Source organism: Falco biarmicus, chromosome 12 (genome assembly GCF_023638135.1).
Source record: "Falco biarmicus isolate bFalBia1 chromosome 12, bFalBia1.pri, whole genome shotgun sequence".
Taxonomy (NCBI): domain Eukaryota; kingdom Metazoa; phylum Chordata; class Aves; order Falconiformes; family Falconidae; genus Falco; species Falco biarmicus.
Genome location: NC_079299.1, coordinates 30004207 through 30031943, shown reverse-complemented (window position 1 = coordinate 30031943; position 27737 = coordinate 30004207). Strand labels below are relative to the sequence as shown.

The 27737-nt window shown below is 43.3% G+C and overlaps 1 long non-coding RNA gene across 13 annotated transcripts in view; it reads right to left on the bottom strand.

Annotated features, from left to right (window-relative positions):
* Nucleotides 1-27737, bottom strand: part of LOC130157477 (uncharacterized) — a 224892-nt gene that overhangs the window by 171455 nt on the left and 25700 nt on the right. For 12 of the 13 annotated variants that reach the window (XR_008824896.1, XR_008824894.1, XR_008824900.1 and 9 more), the window contains exon 2: nucleotides 4104-4299. This is a non-coding gene — a long non-coding RNA (uncharacterized LOC130157477). Of the gene's footprint in view, nucleotides 1-4103; nucleotides 4300-6907; nucleotides 7069-27737 lie in introns of those variants that run through there. The other variant, XR_008824898.1, reaches the window with a different exon arrangement.

The window sequence follows — 27737 nt, the reverse complement described above, 5'->3', positions numbered from 1 at the left end:
CATGCTCTAATTCAGTCTTTTCATGAAGTCAGTGGAGCAATGCTGAGTTATACCAACTGGTTATCTGGCCCATGGCAGACACATCTGCAGCAGAGGCCTGGGGTCTGCTTTTATAGCAGTTTAATAATAAAGATAATAAAAAAACCCCTAAACCCAGCCCTTAAAATAAAATTTTTAAAAACAGGCCTATAGTTGTTCTTGTTTTGAGTTCTTAGACTAACTACTATGTCTGTATACCTCCTGAAGCTTTTGGCTGTGGTGCATAATCAGAACAAAAGCTCAGAAGAAGCCAGCAGTCCTGGTTACAATTAGTCAGGACTATTTTAACTACCTGTTGGGTTGTTATAGATTTAAGAAGGACTGGCTGGTAAGAAGAGGGGTCTGGGAAAAACATCTCTGCTGAGTTAGGGAGACTTTTGAATTTTTTTATTTTTTTTTAAATTTTTTTTAAAGTTCAGCATCATGTTTAGAAAGGCTGTTTAAAAAGAAAAAGTGAGATATACTCCTTCCCTCTGTTTTGCATGCTCTTTTATGACCCTTAGCTCTCCAAGGCAGTCCATGTTCTTTATTTACACACAGTGGCCAGCACAACAGCATCCTGTCCCTGGCTGGCCTTGGAGCTCAGCTGGAACAGAAATAAAAACAATCTGAAGAACAAGCGAATCACAGACATCAGTGTGAACTTTCCCTAAATCCTGGATGAAAAACCCCATGAAATCCACAAAAGAAAGTCTGAATGCATTAACAAAATAAAAAATAAAAAATTAAACAGTTACGTGAGACAAGCTCCAGTTAAAATAAAAGACAGCAGAGACCAAACTGTAAGACTCTAGGTTTTGAATGAGCTTTCATTATTCATTGACCCAGGTTTTTTCTTTACGTTATACAGAAAAGCAAAAGATTAAACTGATGTCAATGGAAGAGGAGATTGGAGGGTGGGTGCTGTGGACAAGCTGGCCCCACGGAGGTGGTGAAAAGGTGCTTTGACTGTGCTTGGGAAAAGACTGCAGCACACTCAGAACTTCGCAGCACAAGGGTACAGCGACTCAGTTAATTGGGGAAGATAAAAGGCAGGGTTTTATGAGACAGACACTGTCATTATCAGAAATGAAGGATAAAAACTCGAGCAGCTACATCTCATTTTACCACTGGGAAGTCTCGGAAGGAAAAAAGAATTATCGAAGTTTTTGATAGTTCCATTTAACCATAAGAAAACTATGTTAATGTAACCTCAAATGTTTGACTAAAACCTATGAAATCAAGGCAATTCAGCATTCGGGCCTCAGCTTGTTCCCTAACCCACCCACAGTTTCCAGACCATGAGAAACACAAATGCTGCCTGCTTGGGGACAGTGTCATTTATACAGGGAGGCCGTCCTGCAGACTCTTGTAACCCCACCAGCAACAGGCAGTACAGCCCCACACCTCTAGGAAAAAAGTACCCTTTAGAGCTGCACATAAAATCGTCTTAAGTTTTCTATGCTTTTTCTTTTTTTGCTTTGTTTCTTGTAATGAAAATATAAAATCAATATGCAGTTTCACCATAAAACAATCTAACACAAAACTTCTCCCTCTAAAGCACAGCCATGGCTGAGTTAAAGCAGCGATGCCAGAGCACCCCAGACCAAAGCTCTCTGAACTTCTCAATTCCCCAAATTAAAACAGAAGCTGGATTGAGTTCTTAAAACAAAAATAATAATAAAAAACCCCCCCCACAAATAACAAACAAAAAATAAATAAAAAAACCCCACACATGCCTACAAAAATTCTCTCTGTCCCTTAAACTTGCCAGGCTACACTCCAGCCTGCACAGGCAGCAAGAAGCAGGCACTTTAATGGCCAAGTTTAAAACGTCCTGAAAGTCTGGGTTTCTAATGAAAATACTGACAGACCCTTAACCATACAGCAGCATGAGCAGGCGCCACCATAATAACCATTTAAGCCCTCTTTTCTCAGAAAGCCTTGGCCCAGCAGCACTGGAGGAGTAAACAGGGCTGGTAACTTAATGACCTTTGAGCATTAGCAGATGGCCTTTTTACGAGCACAGATTAGCAGAACATGGGAGGTTTTAATGGCCACTAACAGGTGCCAAGGCTGCTTTTTCCCTCTCTACCTACCCATAGCCAGTAAAGCACCATCCACTTCAAATGGCATCTCTGCTTCCACCCAGCCTTTTATTTCTATTTACACCCCAGCACCTTCAATGGCACAGCAACATATGTCCTGCACCAACCTGACGACACTGTAGGTTACCAAAAACAAACAAGAGCACTTCACCTTTAGATAATGGCATCATCAGATGGGTCACTGTCACCAAGGTCACACCTGAGGCATGGCTGCTAGTTCAAAGGTGACAAGCAAAATGGTTACCCCTTTCTTTCTGGTACAAGGGAATGTAGGAAACCCCAACAGCAGGTTTCAAAGCTGTTTGAAAGCAGGAGGGAGCCAAAGCCAAGCCAAGGTAGAGCTTTCCCCTCTTTTATTTATAACTTCACTGTGTTCACCTGTGACAACCTTCCTGACCCCTTCCGAGCCCACCTCTCCCACCAGGCCCTTTCTAGCACCCCTTTCCCTGGCTCTGCCCCGTTAAAGACACCCTGATATATTTATCAGCTGGGGCAGCAGCAAGTGCTCAGTCCACATCTTGGCCAATATTCCCTCACCCAGCCCTACTTTGGCCCAGGAACAACTCAGAAGCACACCAGCACTCAGGGCAATTACCAAATTGGCTCCTCTGCATTTATCTCTGTGGGTGGGTAGAGAAAAACCCTTGCAATTAATCTCAGATGCTGCCTGATTAGACACAGCTCAGGGGTTATGAGACTTTTGGAGCTGCTCGAGCCTGCTCCAAAGCTGCAGCCACAGTGAGCAGGCCGAGATAGAGGGCTGCCCCACCCTGTGTTTGGGGGGTCACACGTGTGTGTGCCAGTAGGCACTCGGTGGGAGATTGAGTATTTAGGGGGAAAAACCAGCAAGAGCATAGCTGAGGAGCAGATTACGATGCCCTCAGGAGCCATCATGACATTACCGCTCAGGAAAACACGCCTGCCCTGCCCTGCCCTGCCCTGCCCAGCCCAGCCCTGCCCATTGTGCAGCCACTCTCTGAGGCGCTGCCAGGCCTGCCTGCCCTGGGCCCCGCTCTCCCAGCCGCCCCCTCCCCTGCCCTGCTGCCCCCCCCGGCTGCCTGCCTTCTCCCCACTGCGCCTCCGCTCTGTCTGCCTCCCGCTCTCAGCCTCCACTCTCCTGAGAGAGGCAGTACATCAATATCTTATTTTTCAACAGACAGAAATAACATGGTACGAACTCCAGATGAAACCATAAAAGAGTCTGTTAGTAACCTGAGGTTGTGGTGCCAATCTTACAGTTTTCAGGTTTGAGTCCCTTATTAGAGGGAAGATATTATGGCTGGAATTTGAGGCAAAACACTAGGGAAAGATATTGGAAAACTCAGACAAAAACCCTTGATAAAACAATTAAAATTTGCCACACAGAGGAATTAATCGTGTCCAGAACAGTTCCTGGAAAGCAGCACTGTGAGACACTTCATACAAAGTACTACAAGAAAACAGTCCCAAGTCAGGGAGGCACAAAGCAGCGAAGGCTGGAGTCTGCAGAAAATGGCACATTAAAATGGCCCGCTGTGTGGGAAACGATACAGGGGAGGGGATGTGCTGCAGTGGGGCACAGGGAAAGCCAGATGCCAGCAGCAGCAGCGCCAGCTCCAGGGTCCTCCTGGCACCAAGCACTGCTGCTGTGGTCAGTGTTTCCCTCTCAGCCAGGAGAGGAAAAAGAGGGTTAGTAGCCGCCCATCCAGCAACGGTGCACAAGCCAGCGTGGGGCGAACCCCAGTGGTATTAGGAAAAGAAAAGCCAGGAGCAATAAGGAAACTAAAAAGCTAAATCTCTAAAGGTGGCACTATGGACTTCTAGCGAGTGCATGCAGGACACTCATCAGAGGGGCAGGAGAAGAAATGCCAAAGATGTGGGAAGCTTTGAGAAGTGGGGAAGCTTCCAGCAGAGCAGGACTGAAGGAGCTGATGCAGCCCCTCATCCTTACATACAGGTGTTTAGATACAGGTGTAAAAAGAGAACATTTCGCATTACCTACAGATAGATGTGTTTGGCTAACGCCAAATGTGTTCCTGTGCTATATGTGTCTACTGGGTCCCTTTCATTCACACTGAGGACTCCCTTTGGGGTCTCTCTCCTGCAATGCTGTTTGGATTGTGCAGCATTTCATGGGAAAATGCAATTTCTTGACAGCGTAGAGGTCCAGGGTCTGCACAGGTGCTGGCTGAACCTGAAGAAAAGAAGGATAAAAGTATAATCAGAGCATCAAGAAACTTTGAGAAGAGTGTATTGCTGTGGAAAAGCTAAATGAAACATTAATTTAAAGTAGTAAGAGAAAGATGTATAAAAAGTCCTGATAGCCTGGTGACACCAAGCTTCAGAAGAAACAGGAGTAATTTAAACAGATGCTGGACCTGACAGGAAGCACTGATGTCTGTGGATGCTCCTAAAGAGAGGATGAAGTCCCTCTCTTGAAACTATATTGTCAAAACAGGGACCCACAGCCCACAACCAATGAGACCAGCTCAGCCAGGGTGCCCAGGAAGGGTGCATGGGGTAGCACCCTGCTCAGCCCCACATTCACACAGCCCTGCAGAGGCAGCACCTTGAAATGTGTTACAATGGAGGGCTGAGCATTTCATCAGTTTCCACCAGGAAAAAGGAGAAGGTCCTCAGATGTGGGTGTTCTTTCTAGGAACGCCAGGCCAAAGAAGGAGTGTGGTGAGGCAGCCGACTCGTGGACAAGATACAATCAGAACTTGTTAACTCACCGCTGTGGGTGCTGGTGGTGCCTCCAGGGAGACCACACAGCAGCACAGAGCACCCAGAAGACTAATTGAACAATGTTAATTATTAGGTGGTTTAAGATATATTTGAATTTCTTTATTGTGCTCATGTTGTTTGTTGCAGTTATTTTTGGCTGAAGAAGTGGTAACTTGCAGGAACTTTGAAAAGAGCTGTTTGTAAAGGACTGTTGTGTCACTCAGGGTTGGGCTGACATGTGGCTAAGCCACCTCGGTCTGCCCCCCAAGCCCCTCCAGTGCCTGCCAGCATCAGATAGAAACCTGCCCCTGGTACATTTTCTTGCAAAAGGACATCACAAAATAAACAAGACCTGTGTCTCAATTGATAGGAGATAGATTTCTGCTAGAATCTACAATATTTGAAAAATAATTTGTTTTGTTAATGAAAGCTTGCACCAGGATCGCAACCCTCCCAAATACCAGAATCTAACTATGGACTTAGAGGTCTCGATTTTAGCTGGCCCAAGACTTTATGAGCTGGAAATCTGCTCAGAAACATCACCTTCGTAAATGTGGATCGATTTATGTTTCTGCACCCAGACCTGGTTAATGTTGTGGGTTTGCGTACAGGAGCTGAAGAACAAGGTGTGATTTAGTATAATGGTATAACCAGTATAACCACATCAAAGGCAGTAGAAAGACACTCATTTCCAGTGGAGAGTGCATTCATGTGACTGCTGTTTGCCTGAGATTGTGAGATTATATGAACATTGAAATTTAAAGCGAAAGGGAGTGTAAATTAAGTGGACTGAAGCAAAGGAAAATGCTTGCAATGAACCTTTGTGAAGCCAACACACAGAGGAGTTTTGTTCCAAACTATCTTGACTCTTTAAACCATTTCTCCCAACTGTTTCACCCACATTTCAGGTCACCTGTATCAAGCTTTGAACACCAAGACCCAAGGATCCGCTCTGCAGAGAGTTAATTCCTGGCAGCCAAATTCATTTTCGGTGCAAGTCTCCAGACATTAGGGATGTTATCCTCAGAGATGAATTTGGCCACCGGCATCCGCATTCAGCCCTGGATGAGCAGGAACAACTTCCTTGACTTGCAGGGCTGATTTGTGCCAGGTCTGAATTTGGCCCTGTGTCTTTCTCTTTGTTCCATGTATAGTTAAATAGACAAGATGAAAAAGCCATGACTAATTAGACTGTTAAATTAAACTGCTTTAAATTTATTTTATGTGATGCATAAAGTTCATAAAAAGAGGTACCCAGAGTAGTATCAGTGACCTTTCTCCAGGAGCTGCAGTCCACCCGGATGCTTTTTTGAACCAATTGGCTGAAAACTCCTGGATTTCTTAACACCTTTTATTCCCTCTCTGCCACTTTCAAACCTGAAGGATTTATTTTTATCAGTCCCTCACCCACATAATGACTTTAAAATTCCTTAGGTTCATACCTTAAAATATAGCTGGGAATTAGAAGTAATACCAATTAACAAGTCAAGGCTCAAAGGCACTGATGGAGTTAGCTTGCACTTCTCCCTGGAAAACTGTCATAAGTATATATAAGAATCTGCACACCTCAGGATTTCTGTTCAGAGCACCCTGTCTGTTCAGAAGCACCTTCTCCATGGTATCTGCAGCCCCATCACCACCGCGGTGCCTAGGCACTAGACAGTCCTGAGCCAAAAGGGGTAGTGGCAAACCTGCACTGCCCTGCAAGTGCCTTCCCCAGCAGCTGCCTCCCTCCGAGCTCCGGACTAGCAGCAGATCCCAGCACTTGTGTTTAGACAGGCTTGGCTGGCATGCCTGCGTTTAGACCTGTGGGTCTGTCCTCGCCACACCAAAAAGGCAGTTTATATGCTCCAGGCATCAGCTGATTCCTGGATCTGAAAACCTGGAATTTCAAGACGGACAAACCCCCCTTATTTGATATGCAGACATTCCTCCCACTCCCATTTACTAGGCACACAGATAAAAGGCAATTTGGCTAGACCTTGTGAGCCTCTGCTCCAGGATTTGGCACATTAAAGAGGCCAGAGTTTAGTTCCCAGGTCTGTCGGTGGCTTCAGGCAAGTTATTTCACTTACCCCAATTCAGTTTCCTCCTCAGTGGCAAAGTGGTGCTTGCAATATCAAATAGTACGTTTTCCCTCTGGCCACCAAGCACTCTTTGTTTTTCTGGAAATCTTGCTTTTGCCCTTTGGGATCCCTCACCGGGTGGGGTATGGGCAGCTACAGAGACACAGGTGGCATCCAGGCACCTGGGGAGATAGGCTGTCTTGGGAAATGTGGCAAGTGAACAAGTTTTTTCTCTTGTTATCAAGAGCTCTCTGCATCCTCTTACTATTACCACCAATTATGCTGCTAAAATGACCATCCCTGTTTCATACTTGTTAGAAGTGATACTGGTTATTCATCTCCCAATTCCAGGTTCAGGCTTTCTTCCCATACACCGTCATCATCCCCTGAGCACCAGCAGCTAACCCAGTCCGGGTCACATTCTGCCTGCACGTACCTCCTGCAAGAGCTGCTGGTAGCAAAATTTGGACCCCTCTGATCCCAGCCCCGAAAGGGAATGTCCTTGAAACCCCCTCGTACCCTCTGAGACCCTGAGCGAGGCAGGACAGGATTGTGGCTTTGTGGTGCTTGGATGAGGCACTTTCTCTTTCCATGTGAGGAAGACAACAGGGAAGGGTAGATGGCTTTTTGCGAGCCTAAAATTGTATATTGTGGCTGTGGCATCCCCTGCTCCTGCTGATGCTGCACTTCCCTACTTTGTACTCCTTTATTTGGGAAGGATGCGTTTTCAGCAAAGGTGTGAATATCACTCCCTTCACAGCTAATCCTGACACGCCAGCGGCCCACAAGAACACTGTATTGCTAAGCAACACTTGGCAAAATCCATGCCAGGTTGTGTCGGTCCCTTTTGATGTTTCACAGAAGTATTGTCATTTCCATCTCTGGCATTGTTTCCAGGATTTTGGGTGTCAGTGTTCCTGAAAACCATCACAGAAAGGATGTTTATTGAACTGTCAGAGGGTGAATGATTGACACTAGGCACAAGTACTTTTCATGTTCAGGTTTTGGCATGCCACAATTGGATTATTTCCTGATAAATGCCATCCAATTCTACCAGATGGACCACTGAGAGATATGCCAACCTGTGTGAGAAATGGAGTAGATGCTCAGTGCCACTTATTGGTAGATGTGTGCTTCTCCAGTCTATCCTTTTGTGTAGCTGCAGGGTATTTCACTGAAGCAGTGACTTTTGTGATGCTCATAATTAGAAGAGCAAGGCAGTTTTCATTGTGGAGAAGGGCAGATTTCAATGCTCAAATTTGATTTCATTCACCTTAGTGTGGAAGTAGAATACCTGTTCCTCTCCTCTTAGATTTAATGTGTTCTCTGTGACTTGAGCATTAAAGAGCCATGAATTTTGAAAGTCAGGTATTTCTCATATATAAATAATTTCAATAAACCAATCCTCTGCCTTCCTGTTCATCTTTTCCTAATGGCTCATTTACAGATCCAAATGCAATACAAGGATAGTGAGGCAGGTAAAACCTCTAAGAGTGAATGCATTATACATACCATCTAAAGTTTATTAAACAGCTGAATTCATTTCATTGACACTCAGCTGGAGAGCAGACAGTTATCTGCAGTCTCAGGATGATGGAGGGGCAAGTGGCAGTGTGAGGGGACAATGCAAACTGTGGACAGATGTCAGCAGGGGCGTAGGTTGTGGCTGTCAAATTGCCCCTGGAGCTATTGAGGGTATATAGTGAAGAGGGATTAAATAGGAAGAGCTTTTTCATTGACACAGGTGCCTACGCTTGGCAGAGGGGAGAAGGCCAGAACCATCTCATGCACCCTCACACAGGTACTGGGGGAGGAATTGCCAAGGGGCGCGGGAGCTTTGCTTTAGTTTAGTTTGGCTTTCCTGAGTGTCAGGAGGGAGGGAGTTGCCTTTTTCTGTTTGTTAGGGGTGACACAGGAGAAAATGCCTAATCCTGGAGGATGGAAAGTTGCAGGTCCATGAAAACATGATTTTTCTGTCTGAACTGACCCACTAGCGAGACAAAAGAAACGTTGTTATCTCTTCCTGTAGTCCTTGGCACTTTAATATATACATAAAAAGCAGGGCCTTTGTACTATAGCTAATGAGCAGAAGTGAATAATGTGGTATAATTAGCTTCCCTTTCTCAGCCTGCTCTCTCAGATATCTCAACACACTTCTGACAACAGCATGGTACAAGTGGTGACTGGTGCCTACATCTTAGATTTACCATCACTTCATTGTTCTGCGCTAACACATTTTTCATCTTTGCCATTATGAGGGCCTCTCTGCCGTACTTTTTTCTGCATTTTAGCCGTTGGCTTAGTCACTGCCAGCTAAAATGAAACATAGCTCAAACAGAGGCTTCGGGGTAGAGAGGCTGTTATTGCACTATCCTCTCTCCAGAGACCTGCGGTCAAACCCTTGGGTGCACACATGCACATGCACGCACACATGCACAACACCCCTAAAAATGTGTCTGATTGACAGCTCAGCCCTGCGATCACCTAAAAATAACAAGTAGAAAAACGTACAGTCCTTTTTGAATGGCCTTGATTAACTAAGGCCTTGATCTTGCAACGGTTTCTGCATCAGCCGATTTCTGTGTCTCACCAGGGCTCTGGGACCTCAGAGCTGCTGACTTCCAGAGTTCACAAAACACTGAGAAAAAGAAATGTATACAAAATAATATAGCTTTGTGCGATCTCCTACTATTCCAGAGGAAAACTCAGAATAATAGCCTTTTTTGTTTTGCTGTCCTTACAAAAGGGAGTTGAGAGGCAAACTGATTACACAGAACTTTAAAAATCAGACAATTCAAAAAATCCTGCTCCCAAAAAACAGCCTGTAAAATTATGTTACTGGGGTTACTTCCAGGAAAGTAACTCCAATTTTTATTGCAGATTTGTTAGTAAGCTTATAAATCAATGCACAACCAACCCTGTTTAAAAACCTGTTATGCAGAGATGCAGTGAAACGAAATGCACGCAGGTAATACCACGGGTCTTGAGAACTTCAGAATTTCCTTAAAGTAATAACTTTAATTCAGTTCTTTCTGGCATAAACTTCTTCATCCCATTATGTCAAAAACTGTATTATCCATCCATTTGTCTGTCAGAACGATTCCCCCTGGGCACATATACCACTGGTTCTTCTATTCTAAAGCTCCCCATTACATCCTGCTATCAAGAGTCACAATTTTCAGTGAAAGTCTCTTGTGACTTTTGACAATGTTTTACAGTGAACTAGACCAGGAAGCTCAGAGTTAAAGGAAATCTTCCATTCTGGCCATGAATATGTAACAGGCATTACACTGTGCAGTATACCAAAAATGTAAGGTTCATTAAGTCTTTCAAAGGCAAGAACTTCCATGTAGCTTTGAATGAACCTGTCTTTGTGATGGCATTAGCAAATTGTATTTTGGGGCAGGAGATTTTAATACTACACATTAAGGAACAAATTTGTTTAAATGCTCTATAGCTATGCGTGGATGCAGATGATCCAGGAATAAATAAAAAGTGAATAGTCGTCCAACTTTATATGTAAATTGTCTTTGGCTTATATACATAAGAATGCTCTTTGCTACTAAATTCCTTCATATTAACAAGCAGGAGTGTAACTAATATATAAAATAAAGTCATTCTCTTTAATGAGAATGCTAAATATTTTAAAGAAATGCACAGCTATGAAATATTGTCAAGGGCATTTTTATACTTAAGTTTAAGAACACTTATGACTTAACTGTTGAATAATTTAACATATTCAGCCTTGAAGTACTATTTATGTATGTTTTTTAATGTTCATACTTACGTTGGCTTTTCTTTGCTCAGGATTTAGGATCTTTGATTTCTGTTTATAAAATTTACATCTTTAATCTCCCAGCGCTGTGCATTTCCCTATTTGACTCCTGCAACAATATAGGCAAAAAACGGTTAGAGGAAAAAGGAGCTAAAAGCCTCATGCAGCTTGGAACAGGGACTGTGTGGATTGTAGCAAACATAAGGACAGATTTTAAGGAAATGAGCTCCAAGTAGAAAACCTCGATAAACATGAGCCACCTGTACAGCTCAAAAGGAGGATTTGCAAATGAGTTTACGAGCTTTCTCTGAGAGGCAAAGAAAGCCCAACAAGCACCCTGGCACACCGTGGGAACCCTGGCTTCTACTACATAGGTCCTTTCAGGGAGCCCTGTGCCCAGGCACACATGTGCAGGGGGCCGAGGGGGAAATTCCCTGTGCAGCACCTGTGTGGGTAGTGGGACACAGCTGGGGCTGGGGGGAAATGCCGCTTGGCGCTCCTTAACCCTGCCAAGAGCCAGGGCCTGCCTAAGCACAGACCCACCACCACATGCGCTGGGGCAGGGACAGTGATCCCAAGAGCATTTTGCAATAGTTGGCTTGAAGGCTAACCTGCCCTCATGTCCAGAATGTTCAGGGCCATTTGGATGATTACCACAGGCAAAAGTTTTGCTGAGTGATGAAACAGAGGCCGAACTCTTCCTGCGATCATCATATTGCATGAAATTCGCTCTGGGATAAACAAAAACATTGACCAAAACTGTTTACAGCATACCTTGTCACCTTTCATTATGGTCTTTGGCAACATGCTGATGTTTCATGACACAGCAGATGTAACTTGACATGTCATACACTGAACAGCGACTTTCAGGAATTTCTAAGACACATTTCTTTCAAAAAGCAGTGTCTCAACCAGACAGTTGGTCCATGAGTGCATTTAAAACTGAGGCTTAAAAAAACGGGCTGAGATGCAAAGAGCATTGCACGCAAAATATTTGGTCTGACTTTCTGTCTGTATTTTATGTGCTACAAGCCATCGACAGGGAGATGGACAGATCATCTAGCACGATGAATGAGCTGCTGCCAAGCTGATGTTACTGTATAACTATGGGCCCCTCAGTACCCATTCTGCCTCTGATAGTCATCACTTGCCAGTGTCCAAATGGATTATATATATATGGCATATTTATGGTATAAAGGAAGATGAATCTGAATATCTGCAAACCTTGGGCTCACAGGATGATGCATTTGGAAGGGAAAGCAAGCTTTTCAAGGGAAAAAAAATTAGTAGGATTTTAACAGAGGGAATTAGAACCTAACACCTCTTCGCATCAGGCTGCACTACCACACATCAAGAGATCACTTAGCTGGAGAGACAGAAGGAGAGAATTAGGATTAAGAGTAAGATCCACCACATATTTTAGCACAGGGATGTCTTTCAAGCTGGAAATTGCACATGGCGGTTCCTGGCACAACAAGCAGAGTAACTTCTTTAGCGCTGCTGTTTATCAAGACAAACGAATTGGCAGAAGTAGTCACAGGGATCTGGTCCCATGAGGTTCATACAGTCAGATTGTGGCTGAGCAGGACACCCTCAAGAGAGGAGAACTGGGTGTCCAGCCTGTCCTGCAAGAGACACCCCACTGGATCATCCCACTGAGCAAAAGTGGCTGCTGGGGCACATCAGCCTTTCCTGGTGAGCACTTTGAGTGGATGCTTTCTTGGCCATGGGTACTATTTGCCTGGGAGAGGCAAAACAGAGGAACATGGAAAACGAGAAGAACTGTGACATACAGAATGATGTAGGATGAAGACAAGAAAACTATGCCCTTGCTGCACTGGACCAGATCCTGCAGCAGTGGTGATGGGATCTTAACACTGAGCCCATTTGCAGAGACTCAGCATCACTGAAATGTAAGTATTGCCCCCACCGGGGTCTTTAACTCAGCAGTGCTGTCAGCATGGTCTGTGCATCCCAAGAAGGAGACACCTAATTTGCTCAGAATAACCACTTGCACTCATTCTGCCTTTGCTTTCCAACAGACCTGAACAGGAGGCAATTTTGTTCCATAAAAGCAACGTTACATGAAAATATGTAAATAAAGAGAGAACTGGAGAGCGAAAATACTTGTCATCTTCCTTAACCTAAGCAACTCGGCGCATGTCCTTGGGATATCGGCAAAGGGGTCCAGAAATTTCAACAGGAAGTCAAAGTTTACAACAGGAATTCAAGTCGAAATGAATGCCGCAGCTGTAATACACAAACTCACAACCTTCCCAGGCCTTACTCCTTTAAAAAAAACCAAAACCTCTGGATCTCATAGCTTGAAGGAGCTCTTTTCCAAGAGTGCCTCCTGTAAAGCTTTATTTCCTTTTGAAGTCTGCTTTCTACTTTACTCTATTATTTTCCTAAGAATATATTTAGGTAGGAACTGGCCTTTACATCCACAGGCAGCCGTGGCTATCAGTCAATCTATCAGTAAACCACTCATGAAGTTCACTAGACAAAGGGTTAGTGCAGCTAGTACCACAATAATGTAGAAACAGAAATATTACAAAGTAAAGGCTTATAAAATAATAAAAATTCTACTTAGTTCAGATACCTCCCAGTGCCTTTGGCAAAATACCTTAAGCATTCCACATAAGGCGGGCATTGTCTTTATAAGATGGCACCTCATAAAATGGTATTAAATATCACCAACGGGGCTTCATATTTCATCCAGCAGGGTTTAGGCCAGACATGTTCTATATCACACATTATTAGAATGACATCTGCTTTGCAAGTTGTGTACCCAGGAGCATACCTTGATAACTCATTTCAGCACTCATTCTCGAGGCTTCTGTGGCTTCGTAATACCTAATATGTTTAACTCATTTTGAACAGAAGTCTAAAGCCTGTCGTGGCCCTCTGGCCAAAACTGTAGCTGTCAGGCAACGGAGCCAGCTATCAAACATTACTCATTTATCATTAGTGGTGATGCAGCTGTACAGAGAAATGTACCCACTGAAGTGAAGGGCTGTCAATTGTTCCCTGTATAATACTCCTCAACAGGGCATTTCTCCATGGATGTATAGCTAGTGCACTTCACTACTTCCCCATAGCACAGAATTTATAGTAGCAAGGAAATGGAGAACATATTTTCATTTAAATGGGTCTGCCACAAGATGAATAAAGCAATCATCAATAGAATCTATAAGCAGAGAGATAGGCAATGCGCTGTTTATAAACATTACACATAGGCATGTGTACGTATAAGCATGTGTGTGCGTGTGTGCACATATACACATGAAGTGCTTATAAATAAACTCTCTAGATCTGTATCAGTATTTAAAAATTGGCGCATGTTCAGTACTAAAGGCTCCGCTTCCTCTTTGCTCACCATTTCCATAAGAAGGCTGGAATGTGCAATTTAGGCTTCAAATTTCCATGTCTGTTCTGCTTACAAAACTCAAACACACGCTACCTTGAACTTCACTATCCTCAACTCTGCTCCCTAGAGAGGAAAACAGCCAGATTAAATCTATATGAGAGATCTCCTGACTGCAGACACTACTGCCTTTATTCACAAAGGCAAAGCACAGCAATGGTCCGGGAAAGCACCACAGTTAAGATGGTATCTTCAAGCTCCTTTGAACCACTGCTGCATGCAAATATTTGTACACATGCATTATGAAGAAAGTGTGGCGCAAGTCCCTGAATTTTTATTTGTCTGTGTTCAAGCGATATACAGAGGAGGGAGACAGACTCTGGTGGCAAAGAGCAGAGTGCTGGATTCTGCATCTGCCTTTCCGCTCACTAAGCAGGGTTTCTCCTCTGAAGCCCACTAAGGCCAAAGGGAATTTGCTCATCGCTTTCAAGGCATTCACACAATTACAAAAATGTCAAGAGTAGGTACTTAAAATCAGGAACCCAAATCCATCTCCAGCAAACAACTGCAACATACCTCTCGCTCACATGTTAAATTCTGATCTTAGTCCACCTATGCCCAAGTTTCTGGAAAACAGAGGTGGTCATGGTATTCTGTGACTAGGGGATGGTTTCAGCCTTTCGAGTGAGGAGGAACTACAACCATCAGCCCTCTGAGTCATGCAGGATGACCAACGTGACTTTGAGCTGATATTATGCAAAACCCTAATTTTATACCCAAATTGCTAGACATCCAAGACTCACCCCAAACAAGTTTGTTGAAAAATCACGTGAACTTTCCCCAAAGAACTTCAAGAAAGCTTTTTATCCAACATGGTGCAACTAAAGGACTGTAACAAAACCACAGTCAGAGGGACTTTTGCTCTTCCTTTTGGTCAGTGCAAAGTGGCCGTGAATTCTGCCATGGATAATACCACGTTGTTAACAGAACAGCAACTAAACAACGTTTTATATTATTACATATTTCTGGAACACTTCCACTGTAGGTATAGAAACCCAGTGACCAAAACACAGCTGCACTTCAGTTCTGTCCCATTTTAAACACAGCTGCTAGCACCAACATGGTTCTCATCCAGAAGATGAATAATAGGGAAAGAGAGGAAGAATGCAGCCCTGAAAGTTGCAAACATGGGACTGCTTCTGGGGAAAAGCTCTTTTCCACCAGAACAAGCCAGCAGTAGACATAAGCAAACTGAGAGTTGCCTGAGGCATCAGTCTCTTGAAGAGATGCCACTGAGAAGGGGAGTGGAAGTCCCACAGCCTACTTTGTGTATGCTGAGGATCTTCTTTTTCCTCCTCTTTCCCATTTCTGAATACTACTTACATGCCATGGTGTAGGGACTATGCACCATCTCTCCCTTCTACTCCAAGGACCAAGCCAGGAGGCTTTGCATTACTTTAGAAATACAAGGACATTTTGTGCCTAGCTGAAAATTAATGTGGCAGAAAGGAAGATGATGAATGACAAAGTTTCCCTGGCAGATGTAGGTTATAAAAAAAGATCATGATGTGGTAAAATAAGTCTAACCAATAGGGTTTGCCAGAAATGCAGTGAAACGGGCTTCCAGTGAAAAACTGACGCCATCAAATTCATAAAAGAAAAAACCAACCAACCAAACAAACAAACCAAACCACCCAACACCCTGAATCCTAGCAAGCAAGAAGCAAATTGGGGCACAGTGGGATACTAAGGAAAGTGGAAACACCCACTTTTGTTTGTAAGATTTCTCTCCTTTGTAGCCTGTGGTCTCTGAGGGAAAGGACCCGGCAACGCACTGGCAGAGTGCAGAACTGAAGAGCAGTGCTGTGGGAGTCAGGCAGTTGCACCCTGCCGGCAAACTGGGCTGGGGCTCACCGCGCTCCATGGAGCAGGACCATAGCTGCCAAGGCTCCCTCTTTGACCTGATCTGATCTTATCTGCACTTCCAGGTGCCTTTGGAGCCTGATGTTCTCATATTACCACAGGTCTACACCTACTGCTTTAGCCCACAAGAAACTTAGATACATTTGCGTTCATTCTATAGCTTCCTTCTTTAATGTAGGTATGAGCAGAAGAGCATTGCAAGGAGGTGGTAAATGGTGATGTCATTAGCTGCATTTTATTTCTGAAACAGCAAAACTCATCCTTTGAACATGGCCACTCCTTTCTTTTTTTAGCCAAACCTGGACGGAATCCATCTTTCCAAGTCAGAAGGGATATACATGACTGCTAAAATCCCAGGAGCCTCTCCTTAGAAGAGCCACAAGGGTTTGCAAACAAGTCACACAAAACACCCTCTTTATCCATTCCCCCAGGGCTAAGCAAGCTCCTTCAGCAACACTCCCAGTTGCTTCGTGCTCAGATGGTAGCAAGGCCTGAGCAGAGGCTTTTAAAAATATATTACAACTAGACCATTCAAGAAAATTCTTGACTTTTTAAATATCATTTTTGTAATATTACATGCTAGGAGAAATTATAGGTTCATTTATGACTAGCAAGTTAAGCAGAGGCTGGAGAAGCAAACTGTCAGCCCATGCTGGAAACAGCCATGGCTGAGCTCTGTGTGTTAAATTGTATGCCAGACACAGAGGTCAGAGGACTGCTCCTGGAAGAGCAACATCTCTCACACAGATGTGCCCCTTCCTCAGCTACTGAAAGCTAATTTCTCCATCATCTCCTGGAAGTCAAATCAGGTATGGCTGAGGGGCTTTTTGGTGAAATACTCTAGTGTGCATGGATGGAGGGGCAGGAACAGGCCAGGCTCCTGCTCCTTGTTTCCCTTGATTAGGAAGACACCTGTGCTGAACCTCAAAAGAGGAGAAAGGAGCCCTGCATAATGTCCTCCTACAGGGTGTCCGGGAGTATTATGCTCCTTCCTAATTCTCCCAAGCAAAAGGCTTATCACCCTTGCTGCTCACACAAGAATGGCTGTATCTCAGCTCAGTTATCTTGCCTTATTGCTTTTGTTCAGGTCCAAGCGCAGCACCATGCCCTGCAGCATTAGGCCTTATGTTGTCCTCTCAGTCACTTTTTCCACCATGCTGTAAGCAACAATACCTATGAACCAGTGTGAGCATGCAGCTATGCTCATCATCTGTGTGCGCTCTGACTCATAACGTGATTAAAGCACTGTCTGGACAGGGAAGAGCTGAATTCAGACTGCTTTGGGTGACTAAAATGAGCCTGATCTGATTATTGCATGATGACTTTTTAGGGTCACTTTATCTCCTGTAGGAGACTTAACCTTCCTATTATTGTTCTATCTCCTTGTAATCCCACTGCACCACAAGTCCCCTCTGTTCCCTGACCCAGGTGTCTTCCTCTCTTTTGACTGCACTCAGAATCACCTGCTCCCATTCCCCACTGTACCACCACCACTTTGCTTCGTAAAGTCTCCTCGAAACCCCAGCATCACTACTGACATGCCACAGGAAGGAAAGCATTTAGTGTCTTTGTGCAGAGATACTGGGAAACTAGTAACAATAGCCGTTTGGTAGCTGGCAGCCTCAGGGACTGGCCATGAAGCGGCCAAGCAGAGGGGCAGCAGGAGGGCTGGGGACCATGCTGTGCTCACGCTGCCCCATCTCTGCAGAAACCGCCTCCTGCACTGAGTTTCTGTGTGAACCTCGCTGTCTGCTGAGTGGGGTCAGTGTTCATTTAAAACATGCCTCAGTGCACTGTTGTTTCCCACAGCTCTTCAAGGTTTGCGTTATGATACAGTTGGTGAGTCATGCACAGATTAGTCATGGAGGAGATTTATTCTTGTCTATAGAAAGTCCGGCATGAGTAAGGACAATGTGAGTTTGGCACCAGCTTGTTTCAGTTCTGGCCAGTGCCAAAGGTGAGTTATGTCTCATATCCAGTGCGGCTCAGACTGGGGAGGCAGATAGGGCCACACATGCATTTTAATGCCTTTCTGCTGAGACCAAAACTTCAGCACAGCCAATGCAGAAAGTATAGAATGGCACCAACTCACCCCACAGGTTTCTCCACAGGCCAAGTGCTAAAGAGACTTCCACTGGTTATTAACCTTCACCAGACCCAGCCACCAGTGTGTGAAAGGCTCCAAGCCCTAGTGAATCCTCCAAGTCTCTCACCAAAGTTTACTGGTAAGTTGGAGGCGATCTTGGCTTCATCAAGGCTGGTAGCAAAATGCTCACACAAAGCTAGGGGTTTACTCCACAGTGATCAAATTATGCAGGAATCTAATTTCCCCGTATATCTACCAGTCCAAGAGCACCAACTCTCTAAATCACTCCTGGAAATTTTTTAACTGCAAAAATTGCTTTTTTTCATTTCATAGGGACAACATGATGTCCAGCAATAACAACACATTTTTGACTGGGAAACTGTCTGTCATCCAACTGCCATAATGTTAACTTTCAGCTAATTTTTCTTTGATGAGTTTACACAGTGAGTGTAAAATTGTACCTGCTGACTGTGGCAGTAGTCACAGATCTGCAGGACACTTAGTCAGAACTTGGGCTTCTGAAATGAGAAAATGTTTTCATTCATATTTTAAAATTCCATTCATTAACAGGTGTATATGGTTTGACTTCTTCAAAGTATGCTGCAGACATAGCCTAATAAATCTCCATGACACCTCACTGCATCTCCATTTTATAGATGTGGTGATTCGAATATATCCAAGTGAAATGACTTGCCCAAGGCTAATGAAGGAATCAATGTCAGAGACAGGATTAAAAGTAGAAAAATTCCTGGCCCCCAGTCTCATAACCTAACTGTGATCTGCATTTCACCGTATGAAAACAGGAAAGGGAAACACATCTATTTTGAATACTGTAAAAAGTAGTTCATAGCAGATGGGCAGCCTGATGTTTTAAAATTGCTTTACTTTGTCATAAAATATCAATAATACACAGGATGTGGTTCTTGTCCAAGAGTATACCAAGGTGTGAGCAGCACAAAATGTGTCACTGGTAGCTTTTAGAGCAGCAGAGGTTGTGCTAAAAGAATAAAAAAGCAGAGTCTTTGAGATGTCTCTCCTGCCCTGTTCCTTAAAACCAATTTCTTCCTGTGTGCTACACAGTTGGTAAAAGCCGCTTTGAAGCTGATGAATACCTGTTCAGTAATGAATCTGTAACAAGACACCTATTGTCACATCTCAGAGGCAGAACAAGAGGTCTGTAATGCCCATTTCTCAAACAAGCGGGTAGAGCCTGCTGACATTTTTTGGTGGGTCTACCCACCTCTTTCTTAGATGCTAACACAGAGCTAGGCAGCATCTTCTCAGTTGCCAAGACATAACAGAAAGACAATGCACCTGTCTGTGTAGAATAATTTAAAAAAAAAAAAAAAAGAAGGTACACTTGTGTCATTAAATATTGATGAGTAAGATTCATTGACTGAGTTGGAGACAGTAGGATATGGCTTGAAACAAAACCCCATGAGGGCCACACCCCCTAGTATGCCCAGGGCCATCCCTTTAAAGGTAGGACAATTATAATTAATTGAGCAATCTGACAGAAAGCATACATCCATACACTGGAGCAGAAAGTGACACTGTGCACAGAGCCATCCAGGACACTTGAAGGGTTAATACTGGTTCACTAGACCAAGGACAGTAAATTCTGCCTGTGGCTACCACCAGTCTATTGTATTATTATTGCAGGCTTTAGAAACAGCTTTTAATTTTAACCCTTTCCAGCCCTTTCTACTATCTTCTCTTAAAATAATTGGCACTGAATAACACTGTGTGAAATTTTCCTAGTCATACCTTCCAATAATTTCTTTTCACTTTCAGTATTTACAATACTGTACAGGGAAAAAAAATACGCAAAGAACCTGGGCACCCTTTACCTATCAGTTTTAACTCTTCAAGACCAGAAATGTTGCCACAAAACTAGGCCACTTTCGTTTTGTGGTGATCGGTCCCGATTACTTGCTGCAAGGATCACAGAAGAATCCCATCCGCTACTTACTGGAAACTGTACTGTGAGTATTCAGAGTTTTGACAAACACGTAGACTGAATATAGGTAACACTGTACTCCTTTCAGTCTTCCAGATATCTACGTTCATTCACTTAACCACATTTTTAAGATGACATATTGGGACTTGTTCATGCCTGTAAGAGCTGACAAATCAAACACAAAAGAACCATTGGTTACCTATAATGCAAAAATCTCATTATCGGTAACATTTTCAGCAATATGATGAGCATATCATCAGCCCATAGGCAGGCTAAAGAGAAACAGCCAGAGGAGAAAGGATTGTATAAAGGAGAGCAGGGGACAGGAGAGGACTGACTCAGTGACCCAGGAGGTCCTTTCCAATCCTATATTTCTATGTTCATATTGAAGCTGATGGGAGACATTTCCACCGATATCAAAGGGCTTTTATGTGGCCCCAGTTTCATTTCTTTTCAATATATAGATGCAAGAGTAATGTCATGCATGATTTTCATGAGACATGCTAATATACAATCAGTTCTGGGAGCAGCAGAATGAACCCAGGTAGATAAATTGTTCATCCCCAAATGCTAAACATGCCAAGATCTGAAAAATATATCTTCTCATATCTAAAGTGCCAATAAGTCCAGCAGTGTCACAATTGGATTTCCAGTCATCATTAGCCATAATCAATTATGCCAAATAAATTGTCCCGTTATCTGCTCACACTTTTTACAAGCTACAGGGACAAGGTGAACAAATGTTTTTTATCTGGCTCACCGCAAGGCTGGTCTGCATTTCCAGCAAGAGGAAGGGGTGCCCCAGTGTTAGCATCCCAGCATGAAACCTGTAGCTTTATGTGGAAGGTTATTTAATGTATACAGGACATTGCTTGTTAGAGAAATGAGCCACAAAATGCTCTAGAAAGAAGTGTAGCAGCCTAATATTGTTGTAATATTGATGGTCACAGAAACAGGAATGAGAAGGTAGAACTGGGCAGCTGTATAATTACACTGTGTTTTCTTTTCCTCTGTTGTTTTGGTTTTGGTTGGGTTTTTTTTTTTTACTGAGCAGGCTGAATGCCTGCTCAGTAGAGTGACTCCAATATGTTATCTAATGGCTTCATCTTTACTTGTGAGATTCCCCATCTGTGGCCAGACTGTGCCACTGCCTCATTCAGCTGAGCAAGAGAGCAACCATTCATTTGCTCGCTCAGATCTTAGGAGACAGGTCTTGCTCTAGAGCAACAAAAAATGAGCTGCTCCTTAGTCAGGTCTGAACCTTTGCACTTAAGCCAGCCTTTGATGAAACTTTCCTCTGGATTTCAATGCTGCTTTTTATAGCTGGGCAATCTGCTCATTTTCTCTGGCTCTGTCCCTTTTTTTGTTCTTTACACTGGTATCATTCTGATCTATGTGGTGGCCTCAACATTTCCTCTTGAGCTTTCTGCATCAGCCTTGTTTTCAAAGCCAAATAACTCTAGCAATGATTTCTAATCTGCAGTTGCTGTGGAAGGATAGATGTTCACACAGAATCAGCCCATTTTGCTACTTTTTTCACCTGTAATACAGTAGCTGCTTCTGCCATTTGGATGCTTCTTTACCTCCTTTCCTTTTCCATCTTTTTTCTTCTCATAATTTATCGTAAAACTTTAGGTGATTTATAAACATGGAAAACAGCATCACATCCAGTTTAGTTCTCCTCAAGCAGAGTCATTTCCTCCTATTGGGTACATGGTACCTCTAATGAGGGTGCTCCATGGAAGGATTTGGCCACCAGAAGCACTGGTACAGCCACTCTGACTCCTCAGGCATGGTGGGTCTTTCTCGTGACCAGGACAGTGAAATGTCACCATACTAGGAGAAAAGAGATGGTCAAGATGCTGAAGATACCCTGACATACATTCAGAGGTCTGAGTGCTTCATGGCTGTATCTGGATCTTCATACCACATAGCATACCCAAAAGGTGCACACGCGTACCCTGTGGGTATCATCTCCATAGAAATGACGGGGAAAACACAGGGAAAGAGAAGGGAGAGAGACTGAGGCACATCTTGATTTCTGTCCATTAAGCAGGAGGAATGCATCTAGGAAGAGCAGACTCAAGAATGGGGAAGCATCACTGATTTATCTCCTCATTGTAAGGCAACGGTAAGATGGTTTCATCAGTTGTCTTCCACTTCATTCAGCTGCCAGCTTCAAGTTTAAGGCCATGGCCTGAAACACAGCCCTTGGGGTCTTGCTATAGCCTCACTGATGACATCTGAACAACCACAGGATTTTCCTGCTGTGATTTCACATCTGACAGGCTAGCAACATAGCAGCTAGTTTTGAGGATAAGGGCTTAGTCCTCGCTCCAAAGCCATGCTCTGCAGACACCTAAGAGTAATCCCAAGTGCCTGGGTGTGCCTCAAAATGAGTGATGCAAGGACAACAGCAAATGCAGCAGACAACTTGTGCATGTTGCAATGTTCAGTATCCAAAGAAGTGCCTTGCATGAGGACCAATGGAGTGTCTGCATGTCTGAAGCCCCTCACATTCCCAAGGTAGCCTGGATCCACAACTGGAGCAGGTCTACTGGAATCACATTGAAGCACAGTTCCCAGGTAGCCTGTATTTGGGTGCCCGTCAGTTCATACAGATCCGCAGAATTGCTTCGGTTGACTTCGTGATTATCTCATCAGTGGTCACATGCCACAGAGGAAAACAGTCATGGTTCACAAGCGTCATCTTCTACAAATGGAGTGAGAAGCATGGGAACGGCAAAGCTGAACTGATTTGTTGTGGCAAGATATACAGATGACTGTCATATACAAATTTAGCATGCTCGCTTTTTATTTGATTTTTAGCAGGTCTCTCCACAATAAATATAAGAGCAGAATGCATCGACAAAGCACCTGGCACTTACAGTTTATCTTGGTGACGGAAAATTTGGTTGATGAATTGAAGTTCAAAAAGTGGCAAATGTTCAACATAGGGCTAAATAACCTTTTGTTGCTGGTTTTAATATTTATTTTTTTAGCTCAGCTTCTTTTAGCCTTCAAATTTCTTGTCTTGAAGTTGCTTTGCTCCATCAGCTGCTGGGAGGGGGGAAAAAAGCCTGCCCAAATTGTTCCTTATATATTTTCACTGACTGAGTTTCTTATCACCAGGGCAAGAATTAAATGGAGAACTTTTGCATGTCACATTGCTGCTTGTTTTCTCTTTCACTTCAGTGGGACAGAGCCTGTGAGATAGACCTTCCTGATTGCAAAATGCTAATTTTTAACCTATTACTATTACCAATACTGAAAGAGTGTAAGGGTGCATGCACAGCAGCAGAATGAGGTAGCTCAGAGGAAATACCAGTCAAAGTAGGCTACATTCATAAAGCATAGAAGTAAAAAAACCTGTTTTACAGAAGGGGAAATTGAGGCACAGAATGTTATGGTGATTTGTGTCCAGGAGCTCATAGGAAGAGTATAACAGGAGAGCAAGTGCAAGCCAGATCCCATGGCTCCTAATCTTGTGCCTTAGCAACGAGACCACTCTTCCTATACAGAAGGCTCAGAGAGAAGAAGGGACAACTGTCTAGTAGGGAATTCCTTGTTGGATTAAGCACTTTGCTTGTTTTCCTCCTCTCACCCCTTTCCTCCTTCAAAGCAAGGAGGATGAGGAGGGGGGCAAATGGTGAAACAGTGCCCAACCCCCCCACTCTTCAAGCACACTCCACAGCCAGCAGGGTCTCGGGGCTCCCCAGCAACCCCCAAATGCCTGCGCCCCTCAGCCAGGGAGGAGGGATATGATTTGTAATTGCAATATTTTCATTACCGTCTCTTAGTTCTTTGCACACTAATGTCAAGAGCTTTGTCTTTGTAGTGTTATTGGCATTTTTCATCATATTCATGAAGTGTGGGTCAATTTTCTTCAAAAGGCTCACTTCGCCAACTTGCCACAAAGACAGACAGTAATAAATTCTACTAGTGCACAGCGAAGGCTTCGTAGCTGCAAGCAACAATAAAAAGCAATGAGCTGGGTGTCACTAAGTAACTCCAGTTTACACTGCATTTTCTTCTTTTATTGAAAACTCAGAATATGAATTTATTAATGAATACACAGGCCTACTTTGAAGGGCTGGGGGGGGGGGGGGGGGGGGGGGGGGAGGGGGTCCGAGTCAATTTATTTGGTATTCACACAGTGTGTGCCTACATTGTATTGTTTCATCATTTTATGGCCAGGCACAGCTTGTTAGGCTGTGGCCCTCCAGAAAAAAGCAGGCTCATATAGCAACACCTTGACGTAGATGTACAGCTGCTTTCACTGTGGCTGTCTCACCTTTAGCCCCGTCTGTCTACTGCCGGCTTTCATTTTCCGCATTCATACATCAATAAGCTTTGCATGCTGACACCTAATTTTGCAGGCTACTTTGGTTATGGAGGCCATGTTTTGCATATCACTACCCACCCCCTTCTGACATCTACTGCCTTTAAAGAGGGAGAGAATAGAGAGAGCACGAAAGAGGGATTCTTTTCTTCTCAGCCTAATCAGAGATTTCTTTATATTTGTCAAAAGCAGATCTGCCAAATCAACTTTAATTGATTCTTCCACAGTTCTCGTGTATGATTTTTGAAGGACTGGGCTTGTGTTCCAAGACATAGTGTTGTGTTTCAAACAAATATGAGGTTTCTACAGCAAATCAAATTTGGATGCCAATTAGTTAGCATTTTCCATTCCAATTAAATTTGAGACCTTTCTGATTTTGAAAGACTTCTGTGTCTATGCATCCATGTATGCATGTATGTATGTGCACCTATCTTTATATTTTATAGACACAGAAAGATATATACATATAAAATATTTAATGTGCCCTTGGTGGTCTAATAAGCAGGGAGGGGTTATAGCTACCCATGTAAATATACATTTTGGAGGAATTTTTTTTTTTACCTTGTTTATTTCACAAGGGCTTACCAGCCCATTCTAACCTGTTATGTGACACCACAAAGGTTTTTACTTCTCAGTCAGGTGGCTAATGTCATTATATCGTTGACAACTCATAAAATGTTATAATCTAATAGGGCTTTCCCTCCCCACATACACATAGTGAAAGCTCATTGTGGCAAAGAAAGGATTAGGGGCAAAAAGCAAGATTAATGGTTAAAAAAAACGGAAGCAGGCTGAGTCCACATAGAATACTGTATCTTAAAAACAAATACAATTTGTATATTAAAATGTGTCTTGATCTTACTAGATTTACTCTAAATAAAGCCAGTGTACAATACAGGGCATTTCCTACTGGATAGTGCATATTTCAGCAAAGTCTACATATTTGTTTTGAATCAATCTTTAAATAAATTCCTCCTGACTAAAAATCAGTTTTTAGGTAGACTTGTACTACAGAGACTAAGACTGAGTCCTACTACAATGATGGGAAGGAAACAAAAGCTTGCTTAGATTAGCTAGAACTATCATGTATGAGCATAGTCAATCATAAAGCAGCCATAGACAATATCCACACTGCAGAGAAGAAACCTTCCTGGCACCCATGAACCCGATTGCCACACAGGGTGCAAAACACCTGCCAATAAGTTTTTTCTTCTTGGGGCCCCAAAAGGACAGACCTCAGGACAGACAGACAACCCAGCTCCAGCCGACGTCAGGAGCAGGCAAAGCCATTCCCATTCTCTTCCAAGGACTCAAAACCACCATGGTGAGGAATTCACCCTCAGCAAAACTCAGGTGGAAACAAGCACACACTTGTGTTTCTTTGGAAAAGAGATAAATCAGTTTCTTCCTTTTATAAAACATAAATAAAGAAACAAAGACCTGAGCTTGAAAAGGTGAGAAAATCCAGGCACACTTCGCCAGCAGGGAAAAGCAATAATCTTCAGGTAGTTTGGCATTAGTACGCCATGTTTTGTATTCTGTCCTACTATGTGCAACTACGAGCCTACGTGACCAAAAGCAGTAAAATGAGAAATTATGATGGCTATTGAACACCATTCACATATTCACAGTGTCACATCCGATGTCAATTAGCGTGCGTGTTTACATAATTGTTATACAAGGGGAAAATCTACAGTGTTAAACAGCCCTCAGATTCACATTTCTGGACGGGCTTTGTTTTGTGGAGTGTTTAGCGTACATAAAATGAAATCCATGGGAAATCTGTCTGGCACGAGATCTTTGACGGATTTGTGTCGGGAGAGTTTTTATATGCAGTCAAAAATGTGTGGTTTAGATTAAATTTTTCAAGACAGCTTCTCTTTATACTTGGGTAAAAAGCCTTTTAGGTGAAAAATCTGAAGATTTTCTGATAGCTTTAGATTTTGATTTGACTGAATGGATAGGTTAAGGAGGAAATGTCAAAGAAGTACACATTTTGCAATTCTCTAAACAAAACCATCTCAAACCTTTCATATGAAATCTCTTGGAGTTTCATATTCTTTAATTGTTGGCTTGCATAAAAAAAGGGTCCGACACTGAAATGAAACTGAAAGCAACGTTGATCATCAAGCTGCCCCGTGAAAGTTTTTTTTTTACCTTTTTTTAATCAAAATAAGTCTAACATTTCATTTTTGGTTCAGCTGATGATTAATTTTTCTTCTACATTTCAGAATCTGCAATAACCCACCAAATCCTCTACTTATCTCCCATTGTGCTGACTTCCACAGAAAACGTAGCCCTTCAACTACAAAATGATAGAGGAAATCAGACAACACACAACAAAGTCTATAAAATTATGAACGGTATAGGGGAAGCAAATAGAAAAGAATTAGTCGTTATTTCTCACAGCATATGAACTAGGGTGCACTCAGTTATGAGGCAGTGGGTTTAAAATAGCCCATAAGAAACACTTTTACAAAGAATAACTAAATTATGCAACTTACTGCCCAACATGTTGCAGAGGCCAGGAATATAAATGATTTTGGAACACAACTGGACAAATTCAGAGTAAAGGTCTACAGAGGACTGCCAAGCACCATGATCTGTCACAGCCTCTGGTTTGGGATGTCCCTGACACACTATCTGGCCAGGACTGGGAATGGGAGAAGTCCCTCTCCATCCACACCCATCCTGACCACACCATGGTGATGCAGAGTTGTGCTGGGACTGTAACATCACCTTTGCAAAGGGAGGATGTCCGTTATGCAATATTGCAGGCAGTTGTGGGTTGCTCATGGGATCTCCTTCCCTGGCTGGGTCTGGTTGGAGACGCTAAGGAAATAGGCTGAGGATGGCTCCCAGTCAGAGCAGTACCTCCAAACCCCTAAGGGAATCACTCCTCTGCCAATAGCACGCTAAGCCCTTGATCCAGACCACACACGCAGCAAAAACAATAGCACTGATGAGCGATTATGTTTCTTTGTCTGTAAAGTACTCATACTAAGGTGCACGCGTGGTATGTGGTATGCAACGGTGCTTATATTAAGGACTTTATGTATTTTTCACTTAGGGGTATTTAATTGTAGGGTAAGTAGAAAAAGCGAAAATATAAAAGAGGGCCACAGGCTGGTTTGCCAATGGTGGCAAGAAGTGCCATGTTCAGCCGTAGGAACAGGTACGGAAGAACAAGATGGGCACATAAATGTGGCTGAATTGAGCTGTCTTTAACTGTTGGCAAAGACCAGAGCAGTTTTCAACCATTTCTTGATTTATAGACCCTTGCATTTCCAAGGGAGAGGTGATCACCTGTAACGGTGAATTAAAGCCTCCTGGCAATAGGCTTTTTCTGGTTGCCTTCCAGGCACCCTGTAGAAAGGTGGCTCAGA